The following is a 27,333-nucleotide window of genomic DNA, read 5'->3' as shown; positions in this document are numbered from 1 at the left end:
CATAAAAGCCAGACCTATTGACTTTGCCAACTAAACTTTGGCACTACTAAGTGGGGTAGCAGAGGTTGAGGAAGGGTGTGTGTACTGCGTCCTGTGCTGCTGTCCCCATAAACACTGCATGAACTAGCTGCACTATGCACCCCCTTCTGAAGCTGAAGTCAACCTCTGGTTTGCGCTTGCTAAGGACTGCTGGTAAGTTATGTGCCTGAGAAGCAGACATTTCAGCTACAAGGCTAGCAATGCCACGCAAGCTACCAAGAGCGCATTATTTTCCCACACTGTAAGATCTGGAGCAGCTGCTAGGTAAATGTAGTGGTGGGACAAATTAAAAAGAAACTTACTTACCTGCTGGTTGCCACCACCTCTCAGCAGTGTTATGATTGACTAGGGCAGTCAATGTGCTTCCTGGAGATTACAGCAATCACCAGCATGACTGCAGCATCGTGATTGGTCTGCCTCAGTTTGGTGCTCAGACACGGAGTGAGTCTGCATGTTCTCCACCTGGTCTTGCAGTACAGCCAGGTGGAGAACATGCTAAGGGCCAAGGTGCCCAGCCAAACCGTCACACGCACTTACGGTGCAGCAACCACTCCTCCTTGTGGCTAAGGGCCAAGGTGCCCAGCCAAACCGTCACACGCACTTATGGTGCAGCAACCACTCCTCCTTGTGAGGACAGCGAAGCCCACACTAACCTGGCTCTGGTTCAAACAAAAAAATTATGTAACATTAACATTGTTATCATTTTATTTATTTTTCCATTGAACTCAATGTGGCGACTTCTCAGCAGAGGAGCTGCGGCTGAATAGGATGCTTATACTTCTATTTTGCTGGTTTTTGACTACTATGTACCTTATTAAATCGCAAAGACCGTGCAGGATTGTTGTCTGTTTGTCCTTCGCCCCTTCACCGAATTTTCTTCTACACTTCCGAAGAAATTTAGCGCGCGGGTCAATCATGATTCTACCGCCAGGTGCCATAGAGGCACATGCAGCCAGGACTGTCTGCTTTGCACTGGGCTAGCACTGCCCCTCCCCCACACTGTCCTGATGAAGACCCTAAGTGACTACCCAATGGAGCACACTATAGGTTGAAACAATGAAAGGCCCAGATTGACCAAGGCTCTGCAGATCAAAAGGAGCACTATCCGCTAACAGAGCAATTGGTCCTTTGTCTAGCCATTTGTTTTCTTTTCCCCTTGTACAGAAGTCCTAATCACTCTGTGTATACTGCACAATTGAGCACTAAGCACATATGTCGCATGGATCACCCTTTATGTCAATAGTTTACCCCATGTTGACAGCCTTGATCTACTGCATACGCGAATATACATGTACATAAATAGTAGTCACGTACACACCGATTCATGGTCTTTATTTTGAAAAGCCTCTTTGTTTAGGCGTGAGATACTCATGGTAAATTTTTTTTTAATTTAATTGTATTACGCATGTGACACTTGGTGTGCTGATAAGTAACTTACGAGAACCCAACAGAACCACTTTTTTGTTTAAGAATGTATACCCAGGTTCTGAGGGACACAGGGTGACCCCATTTTTGTTAAACTATGTACCTTAAGTGGACTAAACCACTTATTTTCGTTTAGGTTTTCGTGATGTGGCCCAACAGCGCAGAACCTGTTTCCCAGGTCATGGCTGTAAGTTGGATGGCTGGTCTCCAAACCGCAACCCTTGGGATGAGAAGAATTATCCAGCCTGGGCAGAGGGGGACTCAAGATGGGCCAAAAGCTGGAAAGGTGACAACTGGTTACTGACATTCATTTTAGTCTTCTATTGGTCAGCAGTTTGCTGAAGTTCCTATATTAGCCCTGTGTTTAAACATTATCAGACCTGCGTTTGTGTTTCTTTTCCCATTTCATAGGTGGAAAGGTTGTGGCACGCTTGACCAGTGACAGCCCAGCTCTTGTGGGATCAAATGTGACGTTTGTAGTCTCACTGGAGTTCCCCAGGTGCCAGAAGGAAGATGAGAATGGAGACAGTGTATGATCACAGTGGGAGATGCAGAGATGGTAAGAATATACTGCTTGGCAACAAGATTGCCGGACTGCCACCACCCCAGTCCATCCCATGGGCTTCTGAATGGCCCTTTTGCCATGATGCTGGATTGCAACAAATGTATAAGTTTCAGCAAACTATGGTCTTTGGCGTTCCTTTTTAGTTATGAAGACCTAGTTAAAGTGTTTGACTCTTGTTGCTTATGTTGGAACTATTCTTGAATGTGTTGCAGATCCATCAGTGCTTTCAGGTACATTTGTGTACAACTGGACGCAATGGCTGGACTACAGCTCACCAGGCTACTTCCCTGATGGCAAGCCTTTCCCTCATCACCATGACAGGCGGAGGCACAACTTTATCTACATCTTCCAGACACTTGGTAATTTGGTTTTATGAATCTTGGCTAATGTGGTAATTGGCTGAAAGTCCAAGTTGCCTTTCTCTTGGCCATGCTTGCTAACTTGTGTCTTGTTCTAGGTCAATATTTCCAGCAACTGGGAGGGTCTTCAGTGGTCCTTTCCTTGAACACTACAGATATCCCCCTTGGCACCCAACAAATGGAAGTGTCTGTATATAGGAGGGGACGCCGGCAGCACATCCCAGTCGCAAACGCAAGTGCTCTCTATCTTGTAACAGGTGAGCAACACAATGATGAGTGTTAATTCCTGTGGGCTACAAAACCCTGATCTCCTTTGAGTAGCTGCTCTGTATTTACAGATATTAGAATTGTTTGCAGCGTGGCTACAGTTTAAGGCAGTACTGTAAATTTTGAAAATTGGTGCCAGAATCTCAGTAGGGCAGTATAGGGACATCCATGATTTATCTTCAGGATAATAGTTTATTAGGACTACAAATGCATGGTTGAGCTTTTTTTTTAGGCCTAAAGGTGGAGTTGTTCCTTGGGGGCAGGGGCGAATGACGTGTCTTTGGGGAGGAGTCTGGGAACGGAAGTGAAGCAGAAGCCACTATATATAATGTTCATGGGAGGGGGCAATAGTCTGCCCTCAGTACCCTCTGCGCTGATGAAAGTGGTTAAACTTGCTTATACTAATTTTTGGCACTTCGGCAGAGTGCAAGGGAGGTATAGTATGCGGAGTAACCAATTTAAGCATCAGTGCCGGGGACATGATTAAGTGTAATCAATCTGACTTCTACTTGTATGCTATAACAACTCAATTTGTGGATCTTTGGGAGCGGGATCACTCTGATGTGTACAGTGGCTGACCTTCAATCCCTTTAAAACCGGAAGAAATTGCTGCTTTCACGGAGTAATTGCAAGCTCACCACTTGGCATGGCACAAGCAGAAAGATTTCCCCACCCCCAGCTCCGTTTTTAGCACGTTGTCCCCTGTGGTGAGATTACTTTACCTAGACTCGATCTGCCCTCCCTCAGCGCCGCTGTAGTCAGGCGCAGGGAAGCTTGGAACAGAACTTGGCCGCCATCTTACTTTGGGAAGGCTGGCCGAGAGCTCTGCGCCCCTCCCACCCTCCTCACACCCCGCCCAAATTATGCATAAAAACAACACCGCCCGTCCGCGCAGCGGGCGGGCGCAGCGGGCGCGCCGGCGGCGCGCCGAAGGCGCGCCAAAGGCAGGCCCGTCTGCGCCCGTCCGCGCCGGGACCGGGCCCAGGGCCATAACCCCTGCTTCTCGCACCATTTACTCTCGCAACGAAGTCATGGAGCTGTGCCCTTCCTATGCTCCGCTATGTACTAAAGCTGATGTATCGCTCACACCACCGGCATCAGGTACACGGTGTTCACATTGTATTTCTCCGTCCATGCTTGTTAACCCCACGCTGCATATCCAAACCCGAGCTATTGAGGCTGACACACATATTTCCTTGGCACTTGTCAATGCGCGTTCCTTGAGTAAGCACTGCCAGGACATAGCCGACCTTATTAATGATTATAATTTGGATATCCTTTATATCACAGAGACTTGGTCCGATGAAGCATCTGCCCCTGACTATGTTATAGCAGTTCCCCCTGGTTATAGTGCCTATCGGCAGGACAGGCATAAAGGTAAAGGAGGTGGAATTGCCATCATAGCAAGAGACCTATACAAAACGCGCTGTTCACCTATCCCTATCAATGCATGCGAAGCCATGCATTTTGATATTAATCTGGCCCCCACGTATAATTTTAAGGGAACACTGATATATAGACCCCCCTGGTACTAGATCCGCGTTCCTTTTCAAATCTAACCAATATCACCGAATCTATAGCGGCAGAAGAATTCACCACGATATTGGGTGATTTCAATTTTCATCTAGAGCTTCACAGTGATAGGGATACCACAACCCTCGTATCAGACCTAGACACGATGGGCCTTAGACAGTTGGTTACAACCTCTACTCACCAGGCAGGCCATACGCTGGACGGAATCTTCACTAATGTGGAAGGACTGTCCATCACTTCTGTTCTTCCAATGACCTGGACAGACCATTCAGTCATCTTTAGTAAACTCACTATCAAAGGTCCGCAGAGTAACAAAATGTCTCCTGCTATAAAGGGCACGTTCAAAGCGTGGAAGGACATTCACCCCAATGATTTAAGGTTGCTCCTCAACACTACAACCCCAGACCTATCCACTGACCCAACGACTGCCACTAATCAATTTCAAAAATGGTTGGGTGAAGCTTCAACTCAGCTGGCACCCACCAAATCAATTTCTAAAAATAGAAATAGGCCTAAAGCTCAGTGGTATACGCAACAACTAAAAGACCAAAAACAACTTACTAGGAATAAGGAACGACAATGGCGAAGAACTTATGACACTGAAACCAAGGACCATTATAAGAAAGCCCTGGCTACTTATAAATCAATGATAATAACAGCAAAAAAGGATTATTACACTCGCCATATAGAATCTGTCAAATTCTAGCAAAGAGCTTTATCACGTTGCTAAAACCCTTGCGGGTAATGCCCCGGATCTTAATCCACCCCCATCACAAACCTTATGCGATGCCTTGTCAGACTTTTTCTTTACTAAAGTCAATGACATTTATCAAGCTTTTAATCTTGACCAGGCCCACAGCAGTGTTACTATTCCTCCGATCACTCCACTGACTCCGGCTAGTACCACTATGACATCCTTCAATGCCCTTACCACTGATCAAGTTAAAAGCATTTTTAACACGATTAAAGCTGGATCAGCTTTGGACCCCTGCCCAACCTCTGTACTTGCCACAGTACCAGATATAGTCATCCCCATTATAACCACTCTCTGTAACACTATTCTGGCATCCGGATCCTACCCCGACTCGCTGAAAAATACACTAATCAAACCTCTGCTTAAAAAACCGGGGTTAGACAAAAGCGAACTAAAAAATTATCGCCCTATTGCAAGTCTCCCTTTCCTAGCGAAGGTTATAGAAAAGGCCATGAACCAGCAGTTGTCAGCTTATATAGAGAACAATCATTTGCTGGATGATACACAGTTCGGCTTCCGTAAACATCACGGCACGGAAACCGCTCTCATTAAAGCAGCCGACGACATAAGAGTCATCCGTGACCAAGGAGGTACTGCCGTATTAGTCCTCCTTGATTTATCTGCTGCCTTCGACACGGTCGACCACAAGATCTTGGTTGACCGTGTCGAGAGGATGGGCATTCAGCTTACTGCTAGAGATCTTCTGGCCTCCTTCCTGGCCAATAGAACCCAGGCGGTCACCCTGGGCCCCTTCCAATCGGCCGATCTGTCGTTACCGTGTGGGGTCCCACAAGGCTCATCCCTGAGTCCGACACTATTTAATATATACGTGTCGGACCTTGCTAGTGTCATCAAAGCCTACGGGATGGGCCTGACCTCATACGCCGACGACACCCAGTTGGTTCTGGCCATAAAGGGTGATGGACAGAAGATGGCGGAGAGTTTCCAAGATGGGATGACTGCTATTAGTGAGTGGATGGCAAGAAATTGCCTGAAGCTCAACTCTGATAAAACAGAGGTGGTTATCTTCGGTAAGCTCTCCCCAGCCTGGTCGGCAACCTGGTGGCCAGCGGCCATGGGCACACCTCCTTGCCCCACGGTCAAAGTTAGAAACTTAGGGGTCACCTTTGACAACCAGCTCAACTTCATGGCCCATGCGAATAAAGTGGCTGCTAATGCTCACTTGAAGTTACGTATTGTAAGGAAAATCATACCTTACCTACCTGAATCAGCAGCAAAAACACTAGTCTCTTCGCTAGTGTTGTCTTCATTAGACTACTGTAACGGTCTGTTGCTTAATGCCCAGAACAGAGTCATCAAAAAATTACAGACCGTTCAGAATGCCGCTGCCCGCGTACTTGCAAAAAAAACCTAGATTTGCACCCATCACGGACACGCTTAAAAAATACCACTGGCTGTCCATTCACAATAGGGTCAAATTTAAATCTCTGTGCACTGTTTTTAAATCACTTCAGGATTTAGGACCTCGATTCCTTAAACAACTGATTCCTTACAATCCTTCGAGAATGCTCAGATCCACATCTTTTAACCAGCTAGTGGTTCAACGTAGCCGTACAGTTTCCTGGGGTGATCGCCGCTTTTCAATCGCGGCCCCTAGACTTTGGAACACCCTACCCATCCACATAAGAACTAGTTCTACTCTTCTTCAGTTTAGAAAAAAACTGAAGACATGGCTTTTTAATCAGTAATTCACTTTCCGCTTTTTTCTGTCTAGGGTGAGACTTCAATGCAATTTCAGCGCCGAGACGCCTAAGGGTAATTGTACGCGCTCTATAAATGGCATTAAATAAATAAATGAACGCATGTAAAACCATGGGTAACTCAAAGTAGGGAAATAAAGCTACAGTCTCCAGTTTGCAAAACTGAGGAAGACCGTGATCCTACTTAGTACAATTGATTTTTAAGCACAATTTAAGGCTGACTGGAATGAGGGTGGATGCAGTTTTGTGGCTCGCCAATTGAAGTTCTATGGAGAACCAGGACTTGAGAACCCCCCGATGCTGAGTGGAGATGGGACATGGGCTAGGTACAGGTTAGCACTTTAAACCTGTTATTTAAATCCTTAAACTGGGCAGGAAGTTTTGACTGACCTGGACTTCAGTGTTGGCTACATTTCATGGTTCCATCTTGGTGGTAGCCTCCATCATTGTGCTACAAAGTTGCAAGCCGTATCAACTTGCTGGATACTAAGGTTTCCAATTTCTGTAGGCATCTAGGACTGCTTCTCCCAGAAGTCGAATAATTCACCCTCTATGGCAAGTAGTTGCTTATAAATATTTCTTGCGTAGGCTGGCTTGTCATGTGCCCCATTTGTCAGGTGTTTGCCAAACATGGAATTACTTAACTAACAGAAGTTTGTTTAACCGCCTGACTTTACTAATGGTGCATATAGGGGGCCAACATTTCAGTTACTGGGAGCCTTCTGTACCTCTTACATATTTTGACACCTGATCCATGGATTGGATCATTGCAAGTCATGGGATCCAAAGAAAGGTGTTCGGCAGTAATTTGCTGATGAATTTCAGCTCTGATTTGAGGCATCCATATCGCTTTACCTGCAATTTTTAAAATGGAACCAAAAACCTGAACGAAGCATGTAGCTGTAGGCCTTTGAGACCATATTCTCAAAACACAAGCCTAACCATTCGCAAAATGTTTAACTTCCCAATAAGTTTACAAATCACTTACAAACATTAAATCTTCCCAAAGCACAAGTTACACAACATTGAATCGGAAATAAAAATGTCCCTACTATCAACGTGGGCCATTATCCTATGTATTCCACCAAACCAGATTGTTTAACTCCCTGTTTAATAAAACTTAAACATTACATTTTAATTTGTATATAACCGTTAAAACCACAGCTACAAATTCCAATCACTTTCCAAGAATAATTTTAAACCCAGAACATTGACCAAGGGCTTTACACCTGATCTAAATGTCATGGCATCAAAAATTGTTTTATTTGGTTAAGTATGCACATAAGGCAAAGTTGCTTTCCAGTCTTTCGAACATAGGTGATATACATATCTTTTTTCCAAGGTTCTTACCTCTGGGTTCTTTCACTTTATTCCACAACCCTAGGAGCAGACAGTTCCTCCTTTACTTCTATGGAGCCATCTGATTTCCAGTCCTTAAATTGATTATCTTCCATTCACAAGCAGTTGTGTAATTATTGCTGAGCTTAACTTGCTGTTAATGTCTACAAAGACTAGACTTAACTGGTTGGAAGCTAGTTGCCTATTATAAGCAACACTACACCAGGGCTTCAAATTGGTTTCCACCCTAACAGCTTGTACCATGGAACAATTTGGAAGAGTTTCCAAAGTTTTCAGATAATGGCCTGCCTTCTCCTAATCCAATTTACCACTCATTCAAATCTCCACTCTGCTTAACATCTGCGGTGGTGCCAAGGTTTTATAAACTTTTGACACCGGCTCCAAAGAGGATCCACCAAAATTTCATATCACCAATTGAAGATGCCCTGGATTTTACAGTGGGTGCAGTGTCCAAAGTAACTTTTTGCAAAGTGGTATCCAAATCTATAAAGCTTCCTCTAACGTTCAAATCACCAATAGACCCTGTGAAACACTTGTTTTGAACCAAAGGTGGCCTTTGTTCACTTCAAATGTAGCTAATTTACAATGGTTACAATCCATTTACTTTGCAACCCAATTTGTGTATTATCAGTTATCACCAAATCTGCATGGTAAGACCAGTATATAGTGCCCACCCATTTTTGGCAAAGTTTTGAAGTATTCAGGAGATGTTCTAGATTCAATGCAAATCGAGTAGGCACTAACACTTCCTTGACGCTATGCGCTTTAAATGGGAATTCTGAGTCGTGTAGAACAAGCTCTACCCTGGCCCAGTTGAACTAATGTATTTCTTTCAGAAGCCCTAAGCTTCTGTGACTTTCCATTTGTTCCTACGTGAGTCACAAAATATCTTGGCTAACTAAATCTAATATGTGTGAAAGTTAAAGGAGGGAGCCACCTGGTTCAGTGACCTTATGGGCTATATGTTTAAAACTGTGACCAGTTGCCACATGTCCTCCTTTAAAGCCTGCCTATTCAATCTGAGATTATGATTCTCAAGCCAGTTCAAAGCTTGATTCAGGTTGAACATTGGCTCGTATATTTACTAGAATAATTCACTAAATGTTTCAGACTGGAGTAGTTATCTCTTTATGGATCGGCTTATTTATTGCACAATTCCAGCTTCCCAGATTTTGCCAAGTTTGGGAAATAGTACGATATGGCTAAACAAATATTCTATTCCACCACTCAGGATTTTGCTTTCATTATTGCAGGTAGATGGTCTGTAGCTGCTGCTCTTGATTAAGGGAACAGAATATTTTAAAGTTACGGTAAAAAGAGCATCTTTCACACTTGTAAAGATTGTCTTGAGGGGCCAGACCATTGTTTGACTAGAGTTCTTTCAAATAACCTATCCACAGGCAATTCAGTAACCATGCAATGTGAGAAAGTAGTGGTACCGCTAGTCATGCGAGACTAATTAAAAATCCAGTGCATTTTTTATTAAAAATAGCATTTGTTCCCAGTTAGATTTTTGCATTTGGGCTTTTACCTTTTTGAGTAATAGACTTGTATTGTCGTCAATTCACAGTATATCGTTTAGACTATCATCCCCTTTCTTTGTTTATCCTTAACTTCTTTTTTTTTTTTTTTTGCATTGTACATTCTTTGTATGCATTTGACCACAATTTAAATTATCTCTTTTTGCAGTTTACCTTTTTTATTAACCTATTATACCACGCTATTCCACTTTTTTTAATTGCGAGATTTTTTAACTCCTTAGTTCTGTCCAGTAACACCTTTTGACTAACACATGTAGTTAAACATCTCACCAATCAAATTTTCAAGAGTAGGATAGTTTCCCCTGGATTTAATTATCAATCTTACTAAGACTCTCCAAGGGGACGGATTACTACCTTTTTATGTAAACTACCTGAAAATCCATGATTAACTTAAAATGCCATGCTTGAATGAAAATTTAATTATTTGGACAACTTTGTTTGCCCTGTTTAAGTTTGAACTATGAATTGTCCCATTTACACCTACCATTTTGAAGCGCAAATCAAGATATCACATTTTCGTCTGCCACGAACCAGAGGCAGATACGGTAACAGAAGGCCACAAGTGCTGATCATGACCAACGTAATGGAAGCTTGAAACTGAGGGAGGCGCGAGGAAGCACAATAGCTGGAGGAGCATTTCAAAGGTCCTAGGGAGCATTTAGCTTGTTGAGAAAGGCATGATTTGAAACAATCGGTATGCACGTTTATAAATCTGAAATTTCAGCAGCTAAAGCTTGATGCAACATTGCACGATTATAGCTAATTGGATATAGATCAATGTAAAACCAGTTAATTTGACACCATTGGGGTATGTCTTGGTGTCCGCGTAAAGGTTCATGGGTTCCACATGCGTGTGGTGAGACTTGTGGCGTACTTTTTAGGTTTACACCTAAAGCTGATTGCCCTTAATGAATATGCAGTCAGATAAAACAAATTGAAATATTTACGATTAAAGTGCATGTGGTCCAGTTTGGCAGCCCTAGTGATCAAAAAGGGTCTGAGTGCCCACATGGAAGGTGAACAATAAGCTCTTGTGAAAGGTATCTGGAGGCGAGGTTACGAAAAGCACCCAGAGCTGAACTCTTGTGATGCCTACTGATATATGAGGAGCACCTTGATGGATACAATCTGATTTGGTAACTTAATTTTAACATATCTAACCTTTATAATGTACTTGTGTATTGCAAAAGGCTCACCACTGTAGGTATGATTTAGTAGCACTTTTGAAAGGGCGTTTTAAAACTTTTGACCCGTTGGCCAAATTAGTCTGACGTTTGGCACTAGAGGATCTGACCCAGTGGGAGACTGCTGAAATGCTTTCTGCTTGAGAAAGGCTTTTTTTAAGACTTCTTGGCCTTGTGTGATCAGTTTGAATTTCTTATGAAAGTTTCAGCTTGCACTCCAGCAGACCTGACTGGCTCCACCTAAAGCACCTCCTACGCCTGCTGCTTTACACTCCAATTTCCTACTGTCATCAATTTGCTAAATAAAGGGCTCCAGGGTCCATGCGGGGTTTACTTGCACGTCCCTAAACGTACCTTGAGATGGCACTCCAAACTGTCTTTGGCCAAGAATGACAGGTCATGCTTTAATAGACCTCGGATTCCACGCAAAACCAGTTTAACCTTTTTTTTTTTACCAACTTTCATTCTGCAAAGGGCATAATTTACTCCTCTGAAAATAAAAATCTTTCCCAGAGTGCCCTTGTCGCCATGCCACCACAGCACATCTGACTCCTACGGTCTGGGAATGCTTAACTTTGTGACCGCTCTGGTCTGCTTTCGCTGAATGGCCAGGCAGAGACTTCTTGATTTTTCCTTTTTGAAGGGGAGAAACCCCGACCCGAAAGGTCAAAACTCACTACTAGGTTCCTGGACCACTCCAGCTGGTGTGCTGAACTATTACCTGAGGCTGGCCATCTTCTGCGCCCCATCTCTGCTGTCCTGGCGCAGGTTGAAGACTGCTCCCTGCACATGAGAAGCGCAGCCTTCACTGTATTCCAGTCTGACCTTTTCACCTTTTAGGACACCCTCGTACAAGCCCAGAAAGCGGTGTCCTCTCCTGATCGTCTTCCTTGAAGGGCTGTCTTGGCTAGATTGCTGTGCCAGGTCCTTGCACTCTTCCCCCCCCCCCCTCCCCCACCCCACCCCACCACCCCACACACACTCGCATAATCTCACCTATGCTCCCCTGTGCTGGGCTGCCAAGGGGAATTTGTATTCTTGTAGAGCTAGACCTTATGATACTCCAATTTGGTATCTGTACTGGACCAAATAAACCTGCTAAAAATTCTCTGCCCACCCGCCCCAATGACCTTGGTTCTAATTGCATGTTTATGGGCTTTCATTAAACATGGAGTCCGCTACTCTCCTGTAACTGTATTGAATAATGCAGACTTGTGTTTGTTTTAACCCTGTGCAAATCGATGCATAACTGGATAGTGATATGACTACACTAAAATCAATATACGGGAGGGACCTGGCATGAGTGGCCAATGCTGTGGCAGCACTTATCAGCTCATCCTGTCGCCTAAGCTGCCTGCTGTATTGCAGCTATACCCTCTGCCCTGCTTTGCAGCAAAGACTTGCGCAGCTGTGGTGAGTGGCCCCTATATTGACTAGGCCAGTTGACATTGAGACATGTCAACACCAAACCATGGGCCCGCAGCAGAGGCAGCCCCCTGTTTCTCCAGACCCAGGGTTTTGAAGTCCACCTATTGGACAGTGGAACAAGCAGTGTTGCGATCCCAGATACGTCAACGGATCTGCTACCTTCGTGATCCTATCCAACGGCTGGTGGGCCACCTCTGAGAAGAGGTCCAACAAGCTACAGGGCTAGCTTTAGGCTGCTGGAGTTTAAAGGCCGGCTGGACCAAGGGAAGTAGAGTCCTGGTCTGCCGCTGTATGATAAAGATTGGGAGGGAGGGGCTAACTGGCAACACAGTTCATCAATCTTGCTTGACCAGCCTTGGAGTTGGTTTACCAGTGATATGCCCAGATTGCCTCACTGGCTGCTCATGCTGTCTGTTTCGGAGCCCCCTTCCCCAGGGCTGTGGTAATCAGGCTAGTTCCTCTGACACCAGGTGCCTATTACCTGTACAGGGCCTATTGCACAATACCCCTCATGACCAGATGTGGGGATACAATGAGGTTACCGCCTTTCAAACCAATATACCTGACTTTACATGGAGTCTTGGCCCACCTTATTGCCAAAATGAGAGATTTTTCGAACTATGGATAACCTTCCAGGAAACTACTAGACAGAACTACAAACTTTCATCCCAGACTAGTCCCCCCCCCCCCCAATCCCCCCCTCCCTGATAATTTCTTAATTTCTGCCATCTGCTTTGTGGCCAGGATGTTACTCCCTCAGTGTTGCCTGGAACAAATTCTGACAAACTAACGATGGAAGATTGGGCATGGCCAACAAATGGTTGCACTACTGGGCTGTCCAATTAAGCTGTCATGGGGTGACCCAGCATAACAACTAGAACTCGCGCTCCTAGACCGTAACTCGCCTTCTCTATGGTGAACCAATGTCACTAAAGCAGTCCTCATATAGGTGAATGGCCCTTCACTTCATAGACTAGAGCGATCTCCTTGGTCATAGGGTGAGTTGCATCAAACACAATGGCGCGACTGGAAGGTTTTGGTCCATAGGATAAAATCTGCATCTCTACCCTGAAGGAGGTTTTGCATATTATCTAAATATGCTTGTACACACCTTCAAAGCCAGTGCACCCAATTCCGAAATGGGAGTGATGGATTGGACCCCTGAAACTGGGGCTTTCTACACGCCTTACCACCTTTGCAGAGCTTGTCTGATACCTCAACCAAGTGCCTCGCTGTACACCTGAAGATGCATTGCCATGGATGACTTTGGTCCCACCTACATTATCAGAATGGCCAGTGAGAGTAGATGGTGGTCAAAAATTGGAACCACCAATCTATCGGACATGGGGTTGTCCCTGCAGAAACAATTGAATTTGGAGCACGTGGTGAACACTATGGGTTGATTTTGCTGTATATACGTTCTTTAGGTAGAATTTTTTAATTGCAGTGTGGGTAAAAACTGGAATGTATTTTGTTCTAATTATGTATAACTTGGTTTATCAAAAGTCCATTATTTTGGGGAAAATAATTGGGAGGGGTGGGGGAGTTAAAGGTGTGTGAAGGGTTGAAATGATCTAATTTTTGGCTTCCATGGGAAATATAATTCTCCTAAAATCCAAACTGCTAAAAGTATTTACACTAAACTTTGCATGAAAGTAGATCCTTACTAGGGTCTTGCTTTTATTTGAGAGTAAACCATCCATTCAGTAGTTTTTGAGGTACTAGCATTAAAAGTTGCTTATTGGGCTTTAAAGTATTAGGACTTGTAGAGTTCTGCTGCTTAAAACTTAAAGCTATGATGCATGGGCCATGTTGGTAATTTTTTCCATTTTTGAAAAATGGGATTATAGGGGTGCCTCCTCCGCAATGGCTGAGGAGCATCGCCCACTGGCTTAAGCCAGCAGGTAAAAAAACCTGTTCTAACATCAGTTTAATTTTCACTGGCTGAGCCAGCATGCAGAGGGAGGGCCAGGACCATGGGAGGAGGGAGGACTGGTTTGTGTGTGTTTTTTTTTTTTTTTTTTTTTTTTCTTTTTTTTTTTCGCGCAACACACATGCCCATTTAGGTTTCTCCAACTGGGCTGTATTGAACAGCTGGGTTGTAGAAACGTTGACTCTGTCCTGAGCAGCGCGTCAACCTTGCTTGAGAGCAGCGTGGGGATTGCATAGGGAGTCTGCCCCAGTGCCTGATGGGACCAGGAAGAACGCCGAGGTGGGAGGTGGCTGGCAGCTTAAGGTAAGATCCTTATTAAATAAATGTAAACACCCATGCTCCCTTCACCCGTCCCACCGCTTTCTTTGTGGCTGCCACCACTGTGTGATTGACTAGAGGGTTTTTTCCCCGACTTTGTAACTTGTCTGGTCAAGCTCACTAGTTTCGTAATGTGGAAGGTAAGTGTCTTCAATGGATTCAGGGAGGAAACTCAGAGGTTTGCACAACTCTAGTACTACACCAGGGCAATGCAGAAAGCAAATTGAGTCGTAGCCAATAGTAGTACTATTTTAGTGTGATAGCTGTATTAATAGGCCTCTACATTTTCTAAGCTTGTCTGCTTCACAGAAAGCACTAGCAAAGTTCCCTTTTACAATGTAAATTCAACGGCTAATTTGTTCGCGTTTTATGTGGCTAATGCTTGCAGTGAAACAATCTGAAACGGCCTGCCACGGGTTTTGCTAGTAGTTGTGCTTGGTTTTAATTCCTAATCCATGCTAGTTAACTGCTACTTCAAGTTAGCTCTGGATCAAACCAAACTTTGTCATTGTTTTCTTCTGTTACAGACAAAATTCCTTTCCATGTGAGTCTCTCTCAGAAGAATGATCGTAATGCAACAGACAACATATTTATTAAGGACTCGCCGATATCATTCACTGTGAACATTAATGACCCGAGCCATTACCTGAATGCTTCGGCTATCTCTTATGACTGGAACTTTGGAGATGGCAGTGGGACATTTGATTCCAATAGTCCTCTTACAATGCACACCTACACCCTTCCAGGGAATTTCAGCCTTAACTTGACCATCAAAGCTGCTGTTCCAGGACCATGTGTGCCTGTGACTACCACTACTGTGCCGCCTCCAACCACTACTGCGACAACCACTACTGGGCCACCACCAACCACTGCTATGCCAACCACTACTGGGCCACCATTAACCACTACTGCGCCACCTCCAACCACTACTGGGCCACCGTTAACCACTACTGCGACAACCACTACTGGGCCACCACCAACCACTACTGCGACAACCACTACTGGGCCACCACCAACCACTGCTATGCCAACCACTACTGGGCCTCCATTAACCACTTCTGGGCCTGTGCCATCCACTGTCAATATATCCTCCCTAGAGCTGGAAGGTAGGTTGTATTCACAGAATTCAGCGTCGCCAAATGTAATTTCAGCTTAAATGTTATTTGTGCAGGGTTTTACAGAAAAAGGAATTAATTTTGAACAGTTATTACTTCCTGCAGTTAGTCAAGACAGCCCCCGTGCAACTTGAGCTCCCACTTGTTGCAGGTGTGAAGAGATGTGACTTGCCCAGGGTAATTCTTTACAGTCATGATACATCCTCTTATTTTAGTCCTCATCCGGTTTGCTGCAAGTCCAGGGGTGTCCGATGTTTGTCCATGAAGGTGTGCGCTGTATAGCATTCCAGGAGCAGGACGTCTATTTAGATTTAGATAGCAGCTCGTGTAGCTGTCCTGAATGTGACATGCACCATGCCAGGTTATCTGTGCTGCTACTTACATGGCATGCTGGCCCTTCTCTTTGAGGATATTTGCGTGCGGTCCACCCAATAATGAATGATTTGTTTTGTGCATAAATCGGGAACATCCGCTAATAAAGTCTCTCTTAATGTAGAGGCCTACAATTTACTTAACACCTACTTGAACTAGTCTTCTCTTCCAGCTGATTTCTGTCGGTGATCTATTCAATTATCTTTCTCTAACTCCATCTCTACCCCTGCTATGTTGATTAGCACCCCCCCCCCCCCCCAATTACAGCACAGCCTGCTGATTTCAAATGCTTCCACCATTTTCTGTTGGCTGTATGCCCTATCCTCCTTTCCACCTCACCATGAAATTAAGTTTGAGGAGAAGGAAGGCGGTTGCTATGAAGCCACAAAGAATGTGTCCGCATAACCGCATGTGGTCTACCTTTCATGAATAAAATTTCCATGTGTGGTCACATAACCCCTCCTTTAGTTTGAGAAAGTCGTAGAATGTCCAACTTGCCTCTCTACCACATCCAATTTTTCTAAGAAGGGTTGTCCTTGCACCCCTCCCCCCTCCCCTCCACAAAGGTGTGGGACAGCCGCCCCACTCGTCTGTGCAGTTCAAAAAGGAAATGCAATAACATTATCATCTTCTGATCCTGGTTGGGCTGATGGGGCTGGACGTCATGGGAACAGGGGGAGGAGTGGTGCCACTCTTAACTGCGCATGACAGGCGTTCTGGGTTGGCCAAACAATCCGGCACCATTCGCATGTTCTCCACCAGCTGTAATACATAACCTGGGTGGAGAACATTCCCAGCCTCCTGAACCACTGGGCTCAGACCAATCACAATGCTGCTGTAGCACAGCATTGTTTGGCTAAGATTCTGGGTGCTTCCTAGTTCCTACTTCCTTCCTGCTCCTGGACTCCACCAGAGGATGGAGAGGAAGCAGACCGTATTGGGAAGTTAGGTTTTTTCTTCATTTACCACCGCCCACTACATAGCAGCCACTACTGACCCCCCCCCCCCCCCTGCTACGAAGTATTGTCCTTGTACTTCCCCCCTGCTAGATATATTTTTACTGTTCAGAATTGCCACAGGATCCAGAAACCCTGTGTAAGTAGCTAATGAACCATCTTGCTATAACTACTAGCCCACTCCCTGTGTAACCACTTTTCCAGCTGGTGCAGCTGATACCAGGGACCCTGCCTTTCAACCCCTGGTCTCTGTTCCTTGTACAGACTGGAACAAAGTTAGCCCTGGTTATCCTCTAGTTGACACATTGCTAAACTGAGAATAGGGCCTGGAGGGGTGATGGATGGTAGTATGTTCAAACAAGTGATTAGTGGAGCTGGTGGTTTGAAGTGTCAATTTGTGGTGCTGCTTTCATTGGCATTTCCACCATGCCAGATTCCGATCTATACCATAAACCTTTCAAGCTAGTTTGTCCTTTGACCCTGGTTGGCCAATAAACCTGTAGAAACTGCTACAATCTATTTATTCCTCAGGAATCGGATGCGGCTGGTATAGGGTGCTCTGTTAGTGTCCATTGACCCTACTCTTGATGAGGACTGTGCATAAATGCATTTTTGGGGGGGGTCGAAATTTTTAATTATGGACCGTTTACTACTCGGATGGAAACGGAGGCCATAACAAATATTCCATAATTTTTTTATTATGTATATTGTCAGCCAAAACTTCCACTTGATTTTTTTTTTCTTTTTCTAAACACGAGCATTACAACTCACATCACAAAGCGTTAATCTGGGGAGTAATGAGTTTGGCTATATAGGCTGACCTGGTTCAATATTTAATGGCCATTTGAGATTTCTTATTTTTCTCACTGCCTGATGCTTACACCAAGGAAAATATGTAGAGTTCACAAAGCTACTGTAGGAAAGTGGTAAGGCAAGGTAGCCTTGTTGTGTTATATTGCAATACCCCAAAGATGCTCCTTTGATTCCTAGGAGTGAGCTAAGGATTTATTAGAGTTTCAAAAGGCAGTCTGGCTTTACGGGAGTAACATGTGTTAAGCATTTCAGAGTACCAACTGGAATAGAAGTAATTGGCACAACTCCATTTCTATCACATTTATAAAAAATAGTTGTTCTTCTTTAAACACTAGAATAGCATACATATAACGGGTATTGTAGATTTTTGAAGCAGGATTCAATCAATGCTGTGAAACGCCTAGACTAGTTGATTTTGCCATCGGCCACAATGTTACTGAGTGACAATCAGTCACTGGCAGATCCTGGTTTTTGGAACCCTTAGAGTTACAGTGAGGTAGGCCCCCGGACCAGGCCACAAGTCATGGCTAGTGAAAAGCACAGCAAATTTTCTGAAACTTCACAGGGTCCAGAGAAGTAACATATTGGCCTGAAACTTTGAGGCAGGCAAGACTGATTCCACAATGCACTTGACCACCTGTCTAGATTTAGCGGTGTGGGAACTAGGAGCGAAGCTGCAGCTAATCTGCCCGAGGTGACCACATCCAGTGGTGTAGGTCACCTTTTCTACCCAGAAATCACTAATTCATCCTTCCTAATGATGGCAGAATTCGATTTTAGGTGTATAGAACAGGCTGCCCTCCTTGGTGTGGCCAGCCATCCTGGAGGTATACAACGACTCCATGGCTCCTTTCAAGCTTTGCCCAGGGGCAAATGTACCTGGGGCATGGTGAAGGCTAAGTCTTCCACTGAGGGGTCACCCTGATGCATATCGGAGGCAGTGCAGCCTTTGAAGATCACTTCCTTGTTGTGCCACTAGCCTGCTTGGGAGGAGGGAGGTATAACCTTCCAAGTCTTGTCTGACTTCTGGGAGTGATTGCACTGCCTGGCAGGAGGTCGGAATTCTTTCTTGACAGCAGATGTGGGAAAGCACGTGCTGATTTGTCTGAGCACAGTACAGCTGAGAACAACCAGGTGGGCAACTTCAAAGGTGGTGTCACCCAGGGCATAATTGTCAGGAGTGATATGTCCTGCTTGGTATGAAATACCTTATTTTAGAGGTGCCATAATAGAACTGCCAATCAAGTGACCAATTGGCATCCCAATTTCAATGGACCGCTAACACTTACAGTAGTTTCAAATGGTTGACACCGCTACAGGGACATATAGGCTTGCTCTTGTGTTATCCCCTTTAATGTACTGCATCCAGCCTCTTGGGCTGAGGAGCCCTGCCTTAAGGGTTCCTTACATATATTAAAGGCCGTGTATGTACCACACATAGTAAAGCCAGTCTAGTTCTGTTTGCACTGCTCCAACAGTCTGCAATGACAGGCCTGCTGACAATAGTTTGCTTTGGTCACCAAAGGTGTTACAAAACCGTGCTGCAGCCTTGGGTATCACAGGTACCATATACTAGGGACTTAGAAGGGGGTGAAGTCTTTGCCAATTTGGAGATTAAAACGCCTCATACAAGTTTTAGGGGTGGGCACAAGGGTCTGGACAGCAGATTCAGTGTACTATCAGTCATAACAGCATTTGGAGCAAAAAGTGGGGGGTGACTATACAAAAAGGAGCACTTTCCTACACTTACAGGTTATCCACAAGCACTGTACATGTCTTAACTGTTAAAACCAGCTTTTCTATATAGCAAACTTCCTTCAACCTGACCTGATGCTAAGGTTTCTTGATATTGAGCATGAATGCAATTTAACTGCACAATATAGGTGGTTTGTATGTAGGAGTGAGCTGCTGCACTTTATTTCGTTAAACCTTTATTACTTGGAGCACTTTGAGTGAGCTGGAGTTGGGACAAATCTCCTCAGTTGTGGTAAGCTGTTTGTTTGGTTCAGTGGTGCCAATAGTCTGTCCTAGCTGCAGTGGCGTAGATAGACCAAAGACAGCCCGGGCGGTACCTGCGTTTGCTGCCCTGCGTCGGGACTCCTTGAAGGGGGAGGGGGGGGGCTGATTGCTGCCCCGCGGCAGTGCCACACTGAAGACTACAGGTGAGAGCTGGGGGAATGGAATTATGTCACCCCCTCATTGACATCCAGGGTGGGCCTCCCCCACCGCACCCCCTTCCTATGCCACTGCCTAGCTGCACTCTAGAAAACAATCTAACCAAGGTGTCTGATTCTGTTGCATGGTGTGACTGAGCCCAGTGACAACTGCCCACAATTTTACTAAGCTGCTACACATTACCCAGGCAAAAGCAGAACAATCCAAGATTGTTCTGCTTTTGCCTGGGTAACGTGTAGGGACAGTAGTGTTTGTGTACCCTGTGTTATTACAGTAACATTTGAGGGACAGTAGTGTTTGTGTACCCTGTGTTATTACATTGCCAACAGTAGGTGCTGCTATCCATGCAGTGTAGTGCATTCTCTAGCAAGTATGTCCCTAGTTTACGGATTGGTGTCATTGTAATGTTAGATTCCAGCTTCAAAGAGCCACACCGGTATCTTAGGAGCGAAGCATTGAACTTGTGGCTGCTGGGTCATGCTGTGGATTACCAATATAGTACTTTGTTCTGCCACTATAATTGGCATTTGACTTTTGTTGATAGCCTACCATTGTGTTGCACCAGAGATTTGCTTCTCTATTGCCATTGGTGGGTCCACACAGCTCTAGTACTGGTAACTTAAATGGGCTGCTCACCTGTTGCTCCGGGTGACAGGCATCCCTCGGCTAGAAGTTTGAAGAGGTGAATGCGACTCTGGATACAGTTCAGGGGTGACGACCACTTTGTCTGTCATTGGGCAAAAGCGCATTCTTAAGGGTATGTGTTATGTTCTTGTAACTGACTTTAAGGACATATCATGCCCTCTAGAAGTAAAGTGGACTGAGTGAAATGTAAGTGCTGTGCTATCCTGTACTGAGGCCTACCAGTGGGTGGGGCTCGGATGGTGGGATTGGGTGTCCTGGGGTGATCACTTGGGGAATAAACCGAACCCTCTTGGAAGCTAATGCTCATTTGAGTGAGTATTTGCTTATACTTCGATCTCGGGTGTCTGGTACCTTTTTTGTAGGGGGAATTTCTTTCCTTGCACTTTGGAGGGTTGTTTTGCAAACATCTCCTATTGAATGTTCAGATCTGTATACAGGAGGCGGTATTTGGCGATTTTGTTGATACATGCTTCCTATGGAAGAGCCTCACTTGCCTGTGTTGATGGTAGCATGCTCTGGTTCTTTATTTTAGAACTCTTTGAAGTGGTCAACCCCGAGAGAGTCCAGATTGCACCCGCTGGAACCTCCAGTCCTTCAGCTCCCGCTGTTGAATGCGTCATCTACAGATATGGGTATTATTCTAGCAACATCACCATTGTAGGTACGACTTCTGGACCTTGTGGGTTATGGTTGCACTTTGAGACTAGGGGAGTGCTGCATGCTGCTGCAAGCAAGAGTATTCAGATATGTTTACATAAGCCCGGTATGATGCTACTAAACCTTGGAGAGCTGCCCTAAGCAGTCACTAGTCTTTCATTGGCTATAGAATATAAACTGGGCTCTTAGATGGACCATTCTAGCACCTTGGGAAGATAGATTTAAAGTTGTATTGACTGCTTTAATTTCTTCAACTTAAGTCTAGGTTTACTGGAATAATAATTTATACTCCGAAGTTATCAATTAGCCATCCAAACCACAGCTTTTTTAGGTTGGTAAACTGAGTAAGGGTAAATTCTGACTTTTCCCATTGAGACCTGAAGGGGAGTAGATTGCCTAGTGCCTGAACGATATATTTGTGTCCTTGGTAAAGGTGGGCTATGCACATCCACTAAAAGCATTCTTTGCCTCATTACCTCCTTGTTTGCCCTGTTAGTCACTGTTTTGACTTGTCACTGAAGTTAGGTTTTTTCTTTTCACATGTTCCCAATACCCCCCTCCCCGAACAAAGGGGCTCCATCAGCAATGCAACCCGAGATGTACCTCCCTCTGTTTAGCAAGAGACCCTGACCTTACAATCGTCCTTTCAATGTTGGCCTTACTGTGGCTTGCATTAAACTGTACCACATGCCTTGTTTAGGCATCTGTAGGATTGTCTTCAGGGGTGCTGGAATTCTGATGCATGGTAGTGCTGCCCGTAGTGTCGGCTCATGACTGTCTTGTTTCTTTTTTAGAGGGAATTCTGGAGATGAATATCCTTCAAAGTACTGGAGCGGAGATGGCCACAGCACTGGTTGACTCTAATATTGTCTTCATTGTACGCTGCCAAGGCAGGTATGTACTGATTCAAACCTGCTCTGGGTAAAGTCCTGTACCTTAATCCTGCCTCGTCTGCCCTGGGCAAGAGACTAGCCACCTGCTTGGACTGGTGGTCTGGCCCATTTAGGTACCTTTTTGGTTGCTAATGGAGTGACTTGGCAGTGTGGCTGCATGTCTGAGTGTTTATCCTGATGTATGTTGCAGATTGCGGTTCCTCGTTCAGAACTATTGAGAACATAGTGAGCACTTATAATTCAGGGTTGTATTTAGGTCCAGCCTGGGCAGCCTGCTGCATGCTGTATTGGAGTATGGAATTAAAGCTCCAACCATATTTAAATAAACAAGTGAGGGACTTTTTTAAGGATCATTCTTGGTCCCCCAGATGTAGTCAAAACAAGAGTGTACCTTAGGAGAAGAGCAAGGATGAAGAATCAAATTTGGTTCTTTAGAAAGCCCTCACTCACCAACTTGGTCGGTGACATGCTTCATCATCAGGTCCCACCAGGAAGGTCCAGTACCTCCCTGTGTGCTTTGGACGCCAGAATTACTGCAGAACTGGTTGGTAATTCTGAGTGGCAAGTGACTGAAGTGAGCTTAAAAATGTCTAGGTTGTCTCCAAAAAATATTTTATTCATCGGCCCACCAGGCACGGATAAAAACAGTGAGCGATGTATGTGCTGGATAGATTGTTCAGTGAGACATTGCTGAACAATCTATCCAGTGCATACATCGCTCACATTGTTTTTGTCCGTGCCTGGTGGGCCGACGAATACAATTATTTTGGGTCACAACCCAGACACTTAAACTCCCTTCAGTCACTTGCACTTGCCACTCAGACAATTACCAATCAGTTCCGCAGTAATTCTGGTGTTGAAGCACAATGGGGAGGTACTCAACCTTCCTGGTGGGGCCTGATGAAGCATGTCACCAACCAGGTTGGTGAGTGAGGGCTTTCTAAAGAATCAAATTTGATTCTTCATCCTTGCTCTTCTCTTAAGAAGGCACACTTTTGTTGTTTTGGCTCCAGCCATATTTCTCATGGACCTTTGTAAATGCTGGCTTCTGATTCCTTAATAAGCTTGTTAGTCCCTCCTTCGTACCTCCTCGTCTATTTGTAACCTCCCATGAGGACTTGCCCTTTTTAATCCAATTGTTACGTGGTATGTCTTAGTCTGTAAGCACTCATTTCTTTAATGAGTTTCTCCTACTGCAGGCATAACATGCTTTCTGAGCAGCCTGGGACAATGGCAGCTGCTTATTTCAATAGGTATGGCTATTACAAGAGTTTGAGCTATTGGCTTTGTAAATGACAATGCTTTATATTTGTGTTGATTAGCAAAATGGATAAAAAGGCATTGTCACTTACAATGCCAATCGCTTAAACGCTCGCAAATGCGAGACCTATTGCATTACAAATGCTTAATTTTTGCTTATATTTTTTCAGCATTCCCAAGGATGCCTGCACTGTCATTTCGGACTCCACGTGCATGGTGCCTCAGGGAACAGTATGTGACCAGGTAGCCCCCACCACCGACGAGTGTCTGCTGACTCTGCATCGGTCATTCAGCGCACCTGGAACCTACTGCGTGAATGTTACCTTAAGTGATGATGCGAGCCAGGTCCTTGGAGGTATAATGGTGTCTGTGCAGGATGGTGAGTGCTCCAGATGACCAATCTCATTGTATTCTTGACTAGTGCGGGCGGTGGTGGCTGGGCTTCCATGTGATGAAAGGTGCAGCCTTATTGAGAGGTGGGGTTGAGAAGGGCTTTGCCTCCTTGAATAACCTCATTAGTGAATAGTATAGAGTGGAATAGCTGGGTGACTGCCGCATTGAACTAATGTCTAATGTCTAATGTAATTCTGTCTCAGGGTCTGGAAGCGCACGAACAGCGACGGCTGCTCTCTTGACTCTAGCCATCTTGGTGGTTCTGGTTGCAGTAGTAGCTGTCCTACTGATCAAGTTAGTGTTGCTTATCTACGTTCACAGCGTTTGGCAGTGTGGTTTCTGGGTAATTTGTGGTAATAAAAGTGCCTTTCTACTTGCAGGCGATACAAACAATACAAACCCATTGAAAGTGCTGGTGACAACATGCCCGGTGAGGGCCTTGGGGTGCATTTCAGCAACATGAAGGCTGTCTTCATAAACCGGAAGAACGAGAGCCGCCCCCTGCTGAAGGGCAAAGATGGAATCATATAAAAGACCTGGAGACATTCTACACTTGCAGCACCGAGGGACAGACTGAAGCACTGTAATTCAGGCTTGGCATGAAACAAAAGCTGCTTAACCAGCCTGCATCTATAGCACTTGCACTACAAATACTCTTAATTGGTGCTCTGAGAACTAAATGTTCATAAGGTTCAAAGTAAAACCTTTTCTTAAAGTCTTGGTTATTTTTTTTGTCTTGAATTTGTGTCCATAGTGGAAATGGGTATGAGTGAAAAGCTGTGGAAAGGTCATTTGGTGTGAGTGCTTACAGCTGTGGGGGATTGTGCCTCGACTGTTGGCAGGAAGTCATGACGCTGTAACTGTCAGCGTGCGGAGTAGCCTACATACGTATAGAGCAATACAACCCGTCAACTTGCAATAAAGCTAATGTCGAGCGATGATGCACCAGTTTTCACGTTAACTATTTAGTGTACGTCTCCTTTGATTCCATGATGGTGACATAACATAGTGGCTGCTACCTCGTGGTTGAAGGCATGGTTTTTAAAAACCGGTCCGTCTAGTCCTTTGACGTTGATGCCTTGTAGTGTGCGCTCCTTGAAAGCCTGGATGTCTTTATTGGGAAGTTAACTCTGGGGTGTGGCTCGCCTGTGTTTACAGGCAGAGTCCCTAAAAACAAAGATGTACATGTATCTGCTTCTGGCTAGGCCTTTTGCAAGGCTGTGGAGGCGGGGGGGGGGGGGGGTCCCCTCTACCTCTTAAAAGCTCTTCTGCCTAGTTTGGAGGCACTTATCACTGCTGGTCTAGCAGGGGAAGATACTTCACATAGCTGGGGGTGGGGACTGGGGTCCTAATGACACCACTAATGGGTGGATGAAGCCTGCAAGAATCAAGCAGTTACATTTTCTTTTTTACAGTGGTAGGGAACGTTTTTTAGGAATAATGGAATGACAAGTGCCAGGATGTAGCTGTGTGATTAGTCTAAGCCCTAATGACTGCCTTGAAGTGAATGATTGACTTGTGTATGACCTCAATCAATGGTTTATAAAGCACAACGACTCAACCAAAGGGTCTCAAGATGCTGAGGGGGGGGGGGGGGGGGGTGCGCAGCTCCTGGATGTTCCCGGTGATTCATCAAAGATCCAGGTCTTGAGGTCCCTCAGGAACTTGGGGAGGGAGGGTGTTCCATGCCTTGGATACGTAAGGAAAGAGACCTCCTGTTCTGGTCTTCTTGATGTGTGGTACTGTGGCAAGGGACAGCTGGGCTGAGGGTAGGGATCTTTGGGGTGCATGGAACGAGAGGTGGTGGTTCAAGTATGCGGGTACAGTGTTGTGGAGGGCTTTGTGGGAGTGGTTGAGGTTGGATAATGATTCTCTTCTCATTGGGGAGCCAGTATAGTGTCCGCAGGTGTTTGGTGATGTGGCAGTGGCGCAGTAGTTTGAGGACCTGTCTGGGGGAGGTGTTCTGGAGTTTGTGGGTGAGTTTCTTGTTTGTGTAGAGTGCATTGCTGTAGTCCAGGCTGCTGCTGGTGTGGGTGATGGTTTTCCTGTGTTCCAGGGGAATCCAGTTGAAGATCTTTTGTAGGAGACAGAGGGTGTGGAAACCGGAGGTGACTGCGTTTATTTGACAGTCCATTTTGAGTTTGCAGTCCAGGATGATTCAGAGGTTGCATGTGTTGTCAGTGAGGGAGGGTTCCCTAGGGTGGGGGGGCACCAGGCCTCTGGGTGTGGGCCCAGAAGTAAATCATGGTCCCAACATAGACATGCAGTGTTTTAAATGGCTCCCTTTGATAAGCCAGTTTGATATTAAAATTTGGGTGGGGGGTTCTTTGCAAAGAGTTCAAAATCCCGTTGGAATGCTCATTCATGGTCTTAATAAAATGTAGTTGTGGTAAAGGAGTTAAGAAGTTCATGGACATGAGAATCTCTAGGATTGCAGAAGTCTTTCCTTCCCTGATAAAACCTGCTTTGTTGCCGAAGCTGTCTGGAGGTTAAGTCTGCAGTGATCAAGTCCATTCAGTTCAGATGATTCAAGGAGGTTTTGTTGAAGATGGTACAAATTCACAGGGAGACCATAAGTAGACAAGATCCCACCATGAGCAGGCAGCTCAGCCCAATCAACTGACTTCTTGGACACATCCCCAACATTCTGACAGCATCATCACATGCCACTGGTGGTAGAATTGCATTGACATTAGCAGGATATAACCGATCACCCTTTCTTGTACAGGAAAACAAAAAGCTAGAAACAGAAGAGGAGAACCTGAGCAAGTGAAAGCAAAATGATTATACAAAAGTAAAAAAGAACAGTGAGCAACCATAAAAGAGCAAAACAATCGAAAGAAGAGCAACAAGAGGGAAATCAAGAAGCCGATGAAAGGAAACCAAACATAGATGCCATCCTCCCTTCTATACACAACAGAAAAGAAGAAAAAGCAACAGTGTCGGAGAAGGAAAGGAAACACAAGAGTGTCCCAAAGCACACCCACTGGCCAGAACAGGAAAGAATGGAGGCTGAAAACTAGCAAAACACAGGGCTACCGGCTGTGATGAACGCATAGGAAGAAAACACGACAAAAGCAGAGGAAAGCTCAGAATCCAAAAGACACGAGGAGAAACCCTCAAAGAAAAGACTTTAAGAAAGATGAGGAAAAATAAGATGATTCCTAATCAAAATGCCATTATAATTACAAGAATGTAATACAAAGATAACAGTGCAAATATAGCAATATAAACTGAACTTAATTGTCAATGACAGCATGAAATGCACTCAAATGGGGGAAAGACTTAAGCTAAATATGTAAACTTGAAGAATGCTTGGGTGTAAGTCCATGACTAATCTCTTGGGATAGATGTGTTGTACACAACTGGTAATACTCCCCATAAACATTTCAATATGAGGACAAACTTTGTGTGGAAAAATATGTTGTGCACTGAAGTAATGTAACTGTGATAAACGGCACATATGAGTAGGTACTCATGACCTATTCCAAACAATGAAAGGAATATTTGGGTAAGAACCTGCACTAATGCAAAAGGACTGTAACCTTTGCATGATGTAAAAGGGTAGAACTGACTGGGTAGGAACCCATGACTCGTATCTTTGAAAAGAGATGAGTAAGGAATGCAA

The 27,333-nt window shown here is 44.9% G+C and overlaps 1 pseudogene across 1 annotated transcript in view; it reads left to right on the top strand.

The window, feature by feature from the left end:
* The window catches only part of LOC147688858 (protein QNR-71-like), a 53,576-nt pseudogene extending 29,156 nt beyond the window's left edge, over positions 1 to 24,420 (top strand). Inside the window, exons 2-11 of the transcript XR_015300713.1 lie at positions 1,601 to 1,750; positions 1,876 to 2,023; positions 2,242 to 2,388; positions 2,487 to 2,645; positions 14,954 to 15,532; positions 21,035 to 21,163; positions 21,954 to 22,053; positions 23,483 to 23,691; positions 23,909 to 23,999; positions 24,086 to 24,420. The product of XR_015300713.1 is annotated as a protein QNR-71-like (transcript). The remainder of the gene's footprint in view (positions 1 to 1,600; positions 1,751 to 1,875; positions 2,024 to 2,241; positions 2,389 to 2,486; positions 2,646 to 14,953; positions 15,533 to 21,034; positions 21,164 to 21,953; positions 22,054 to 23,482; positions 23,692 to 23,908; positions 24,000 to 24,085) is intronic.
* Positions 24,421 to 27,333: the final 2,913 nt, after the last annotated feature.

The sequence above is a fragment of the Lissotriton vulgaris genome, chromosome 10 (genome assembly GCF_964263255.1).
Source record: "Lissotriton vulgaris chromosome 10, aLisVul1.2, whole genome shotgun sequence".
NCBI lineage: Eukaryota > Metazoa > Chordata > Amphibia > Caudata > Salamandridae > Lissotriton > Lissotriton vulgaris.
This window is presented reverse-complemented; position numbering and strand designations above follow the sequence as displayed.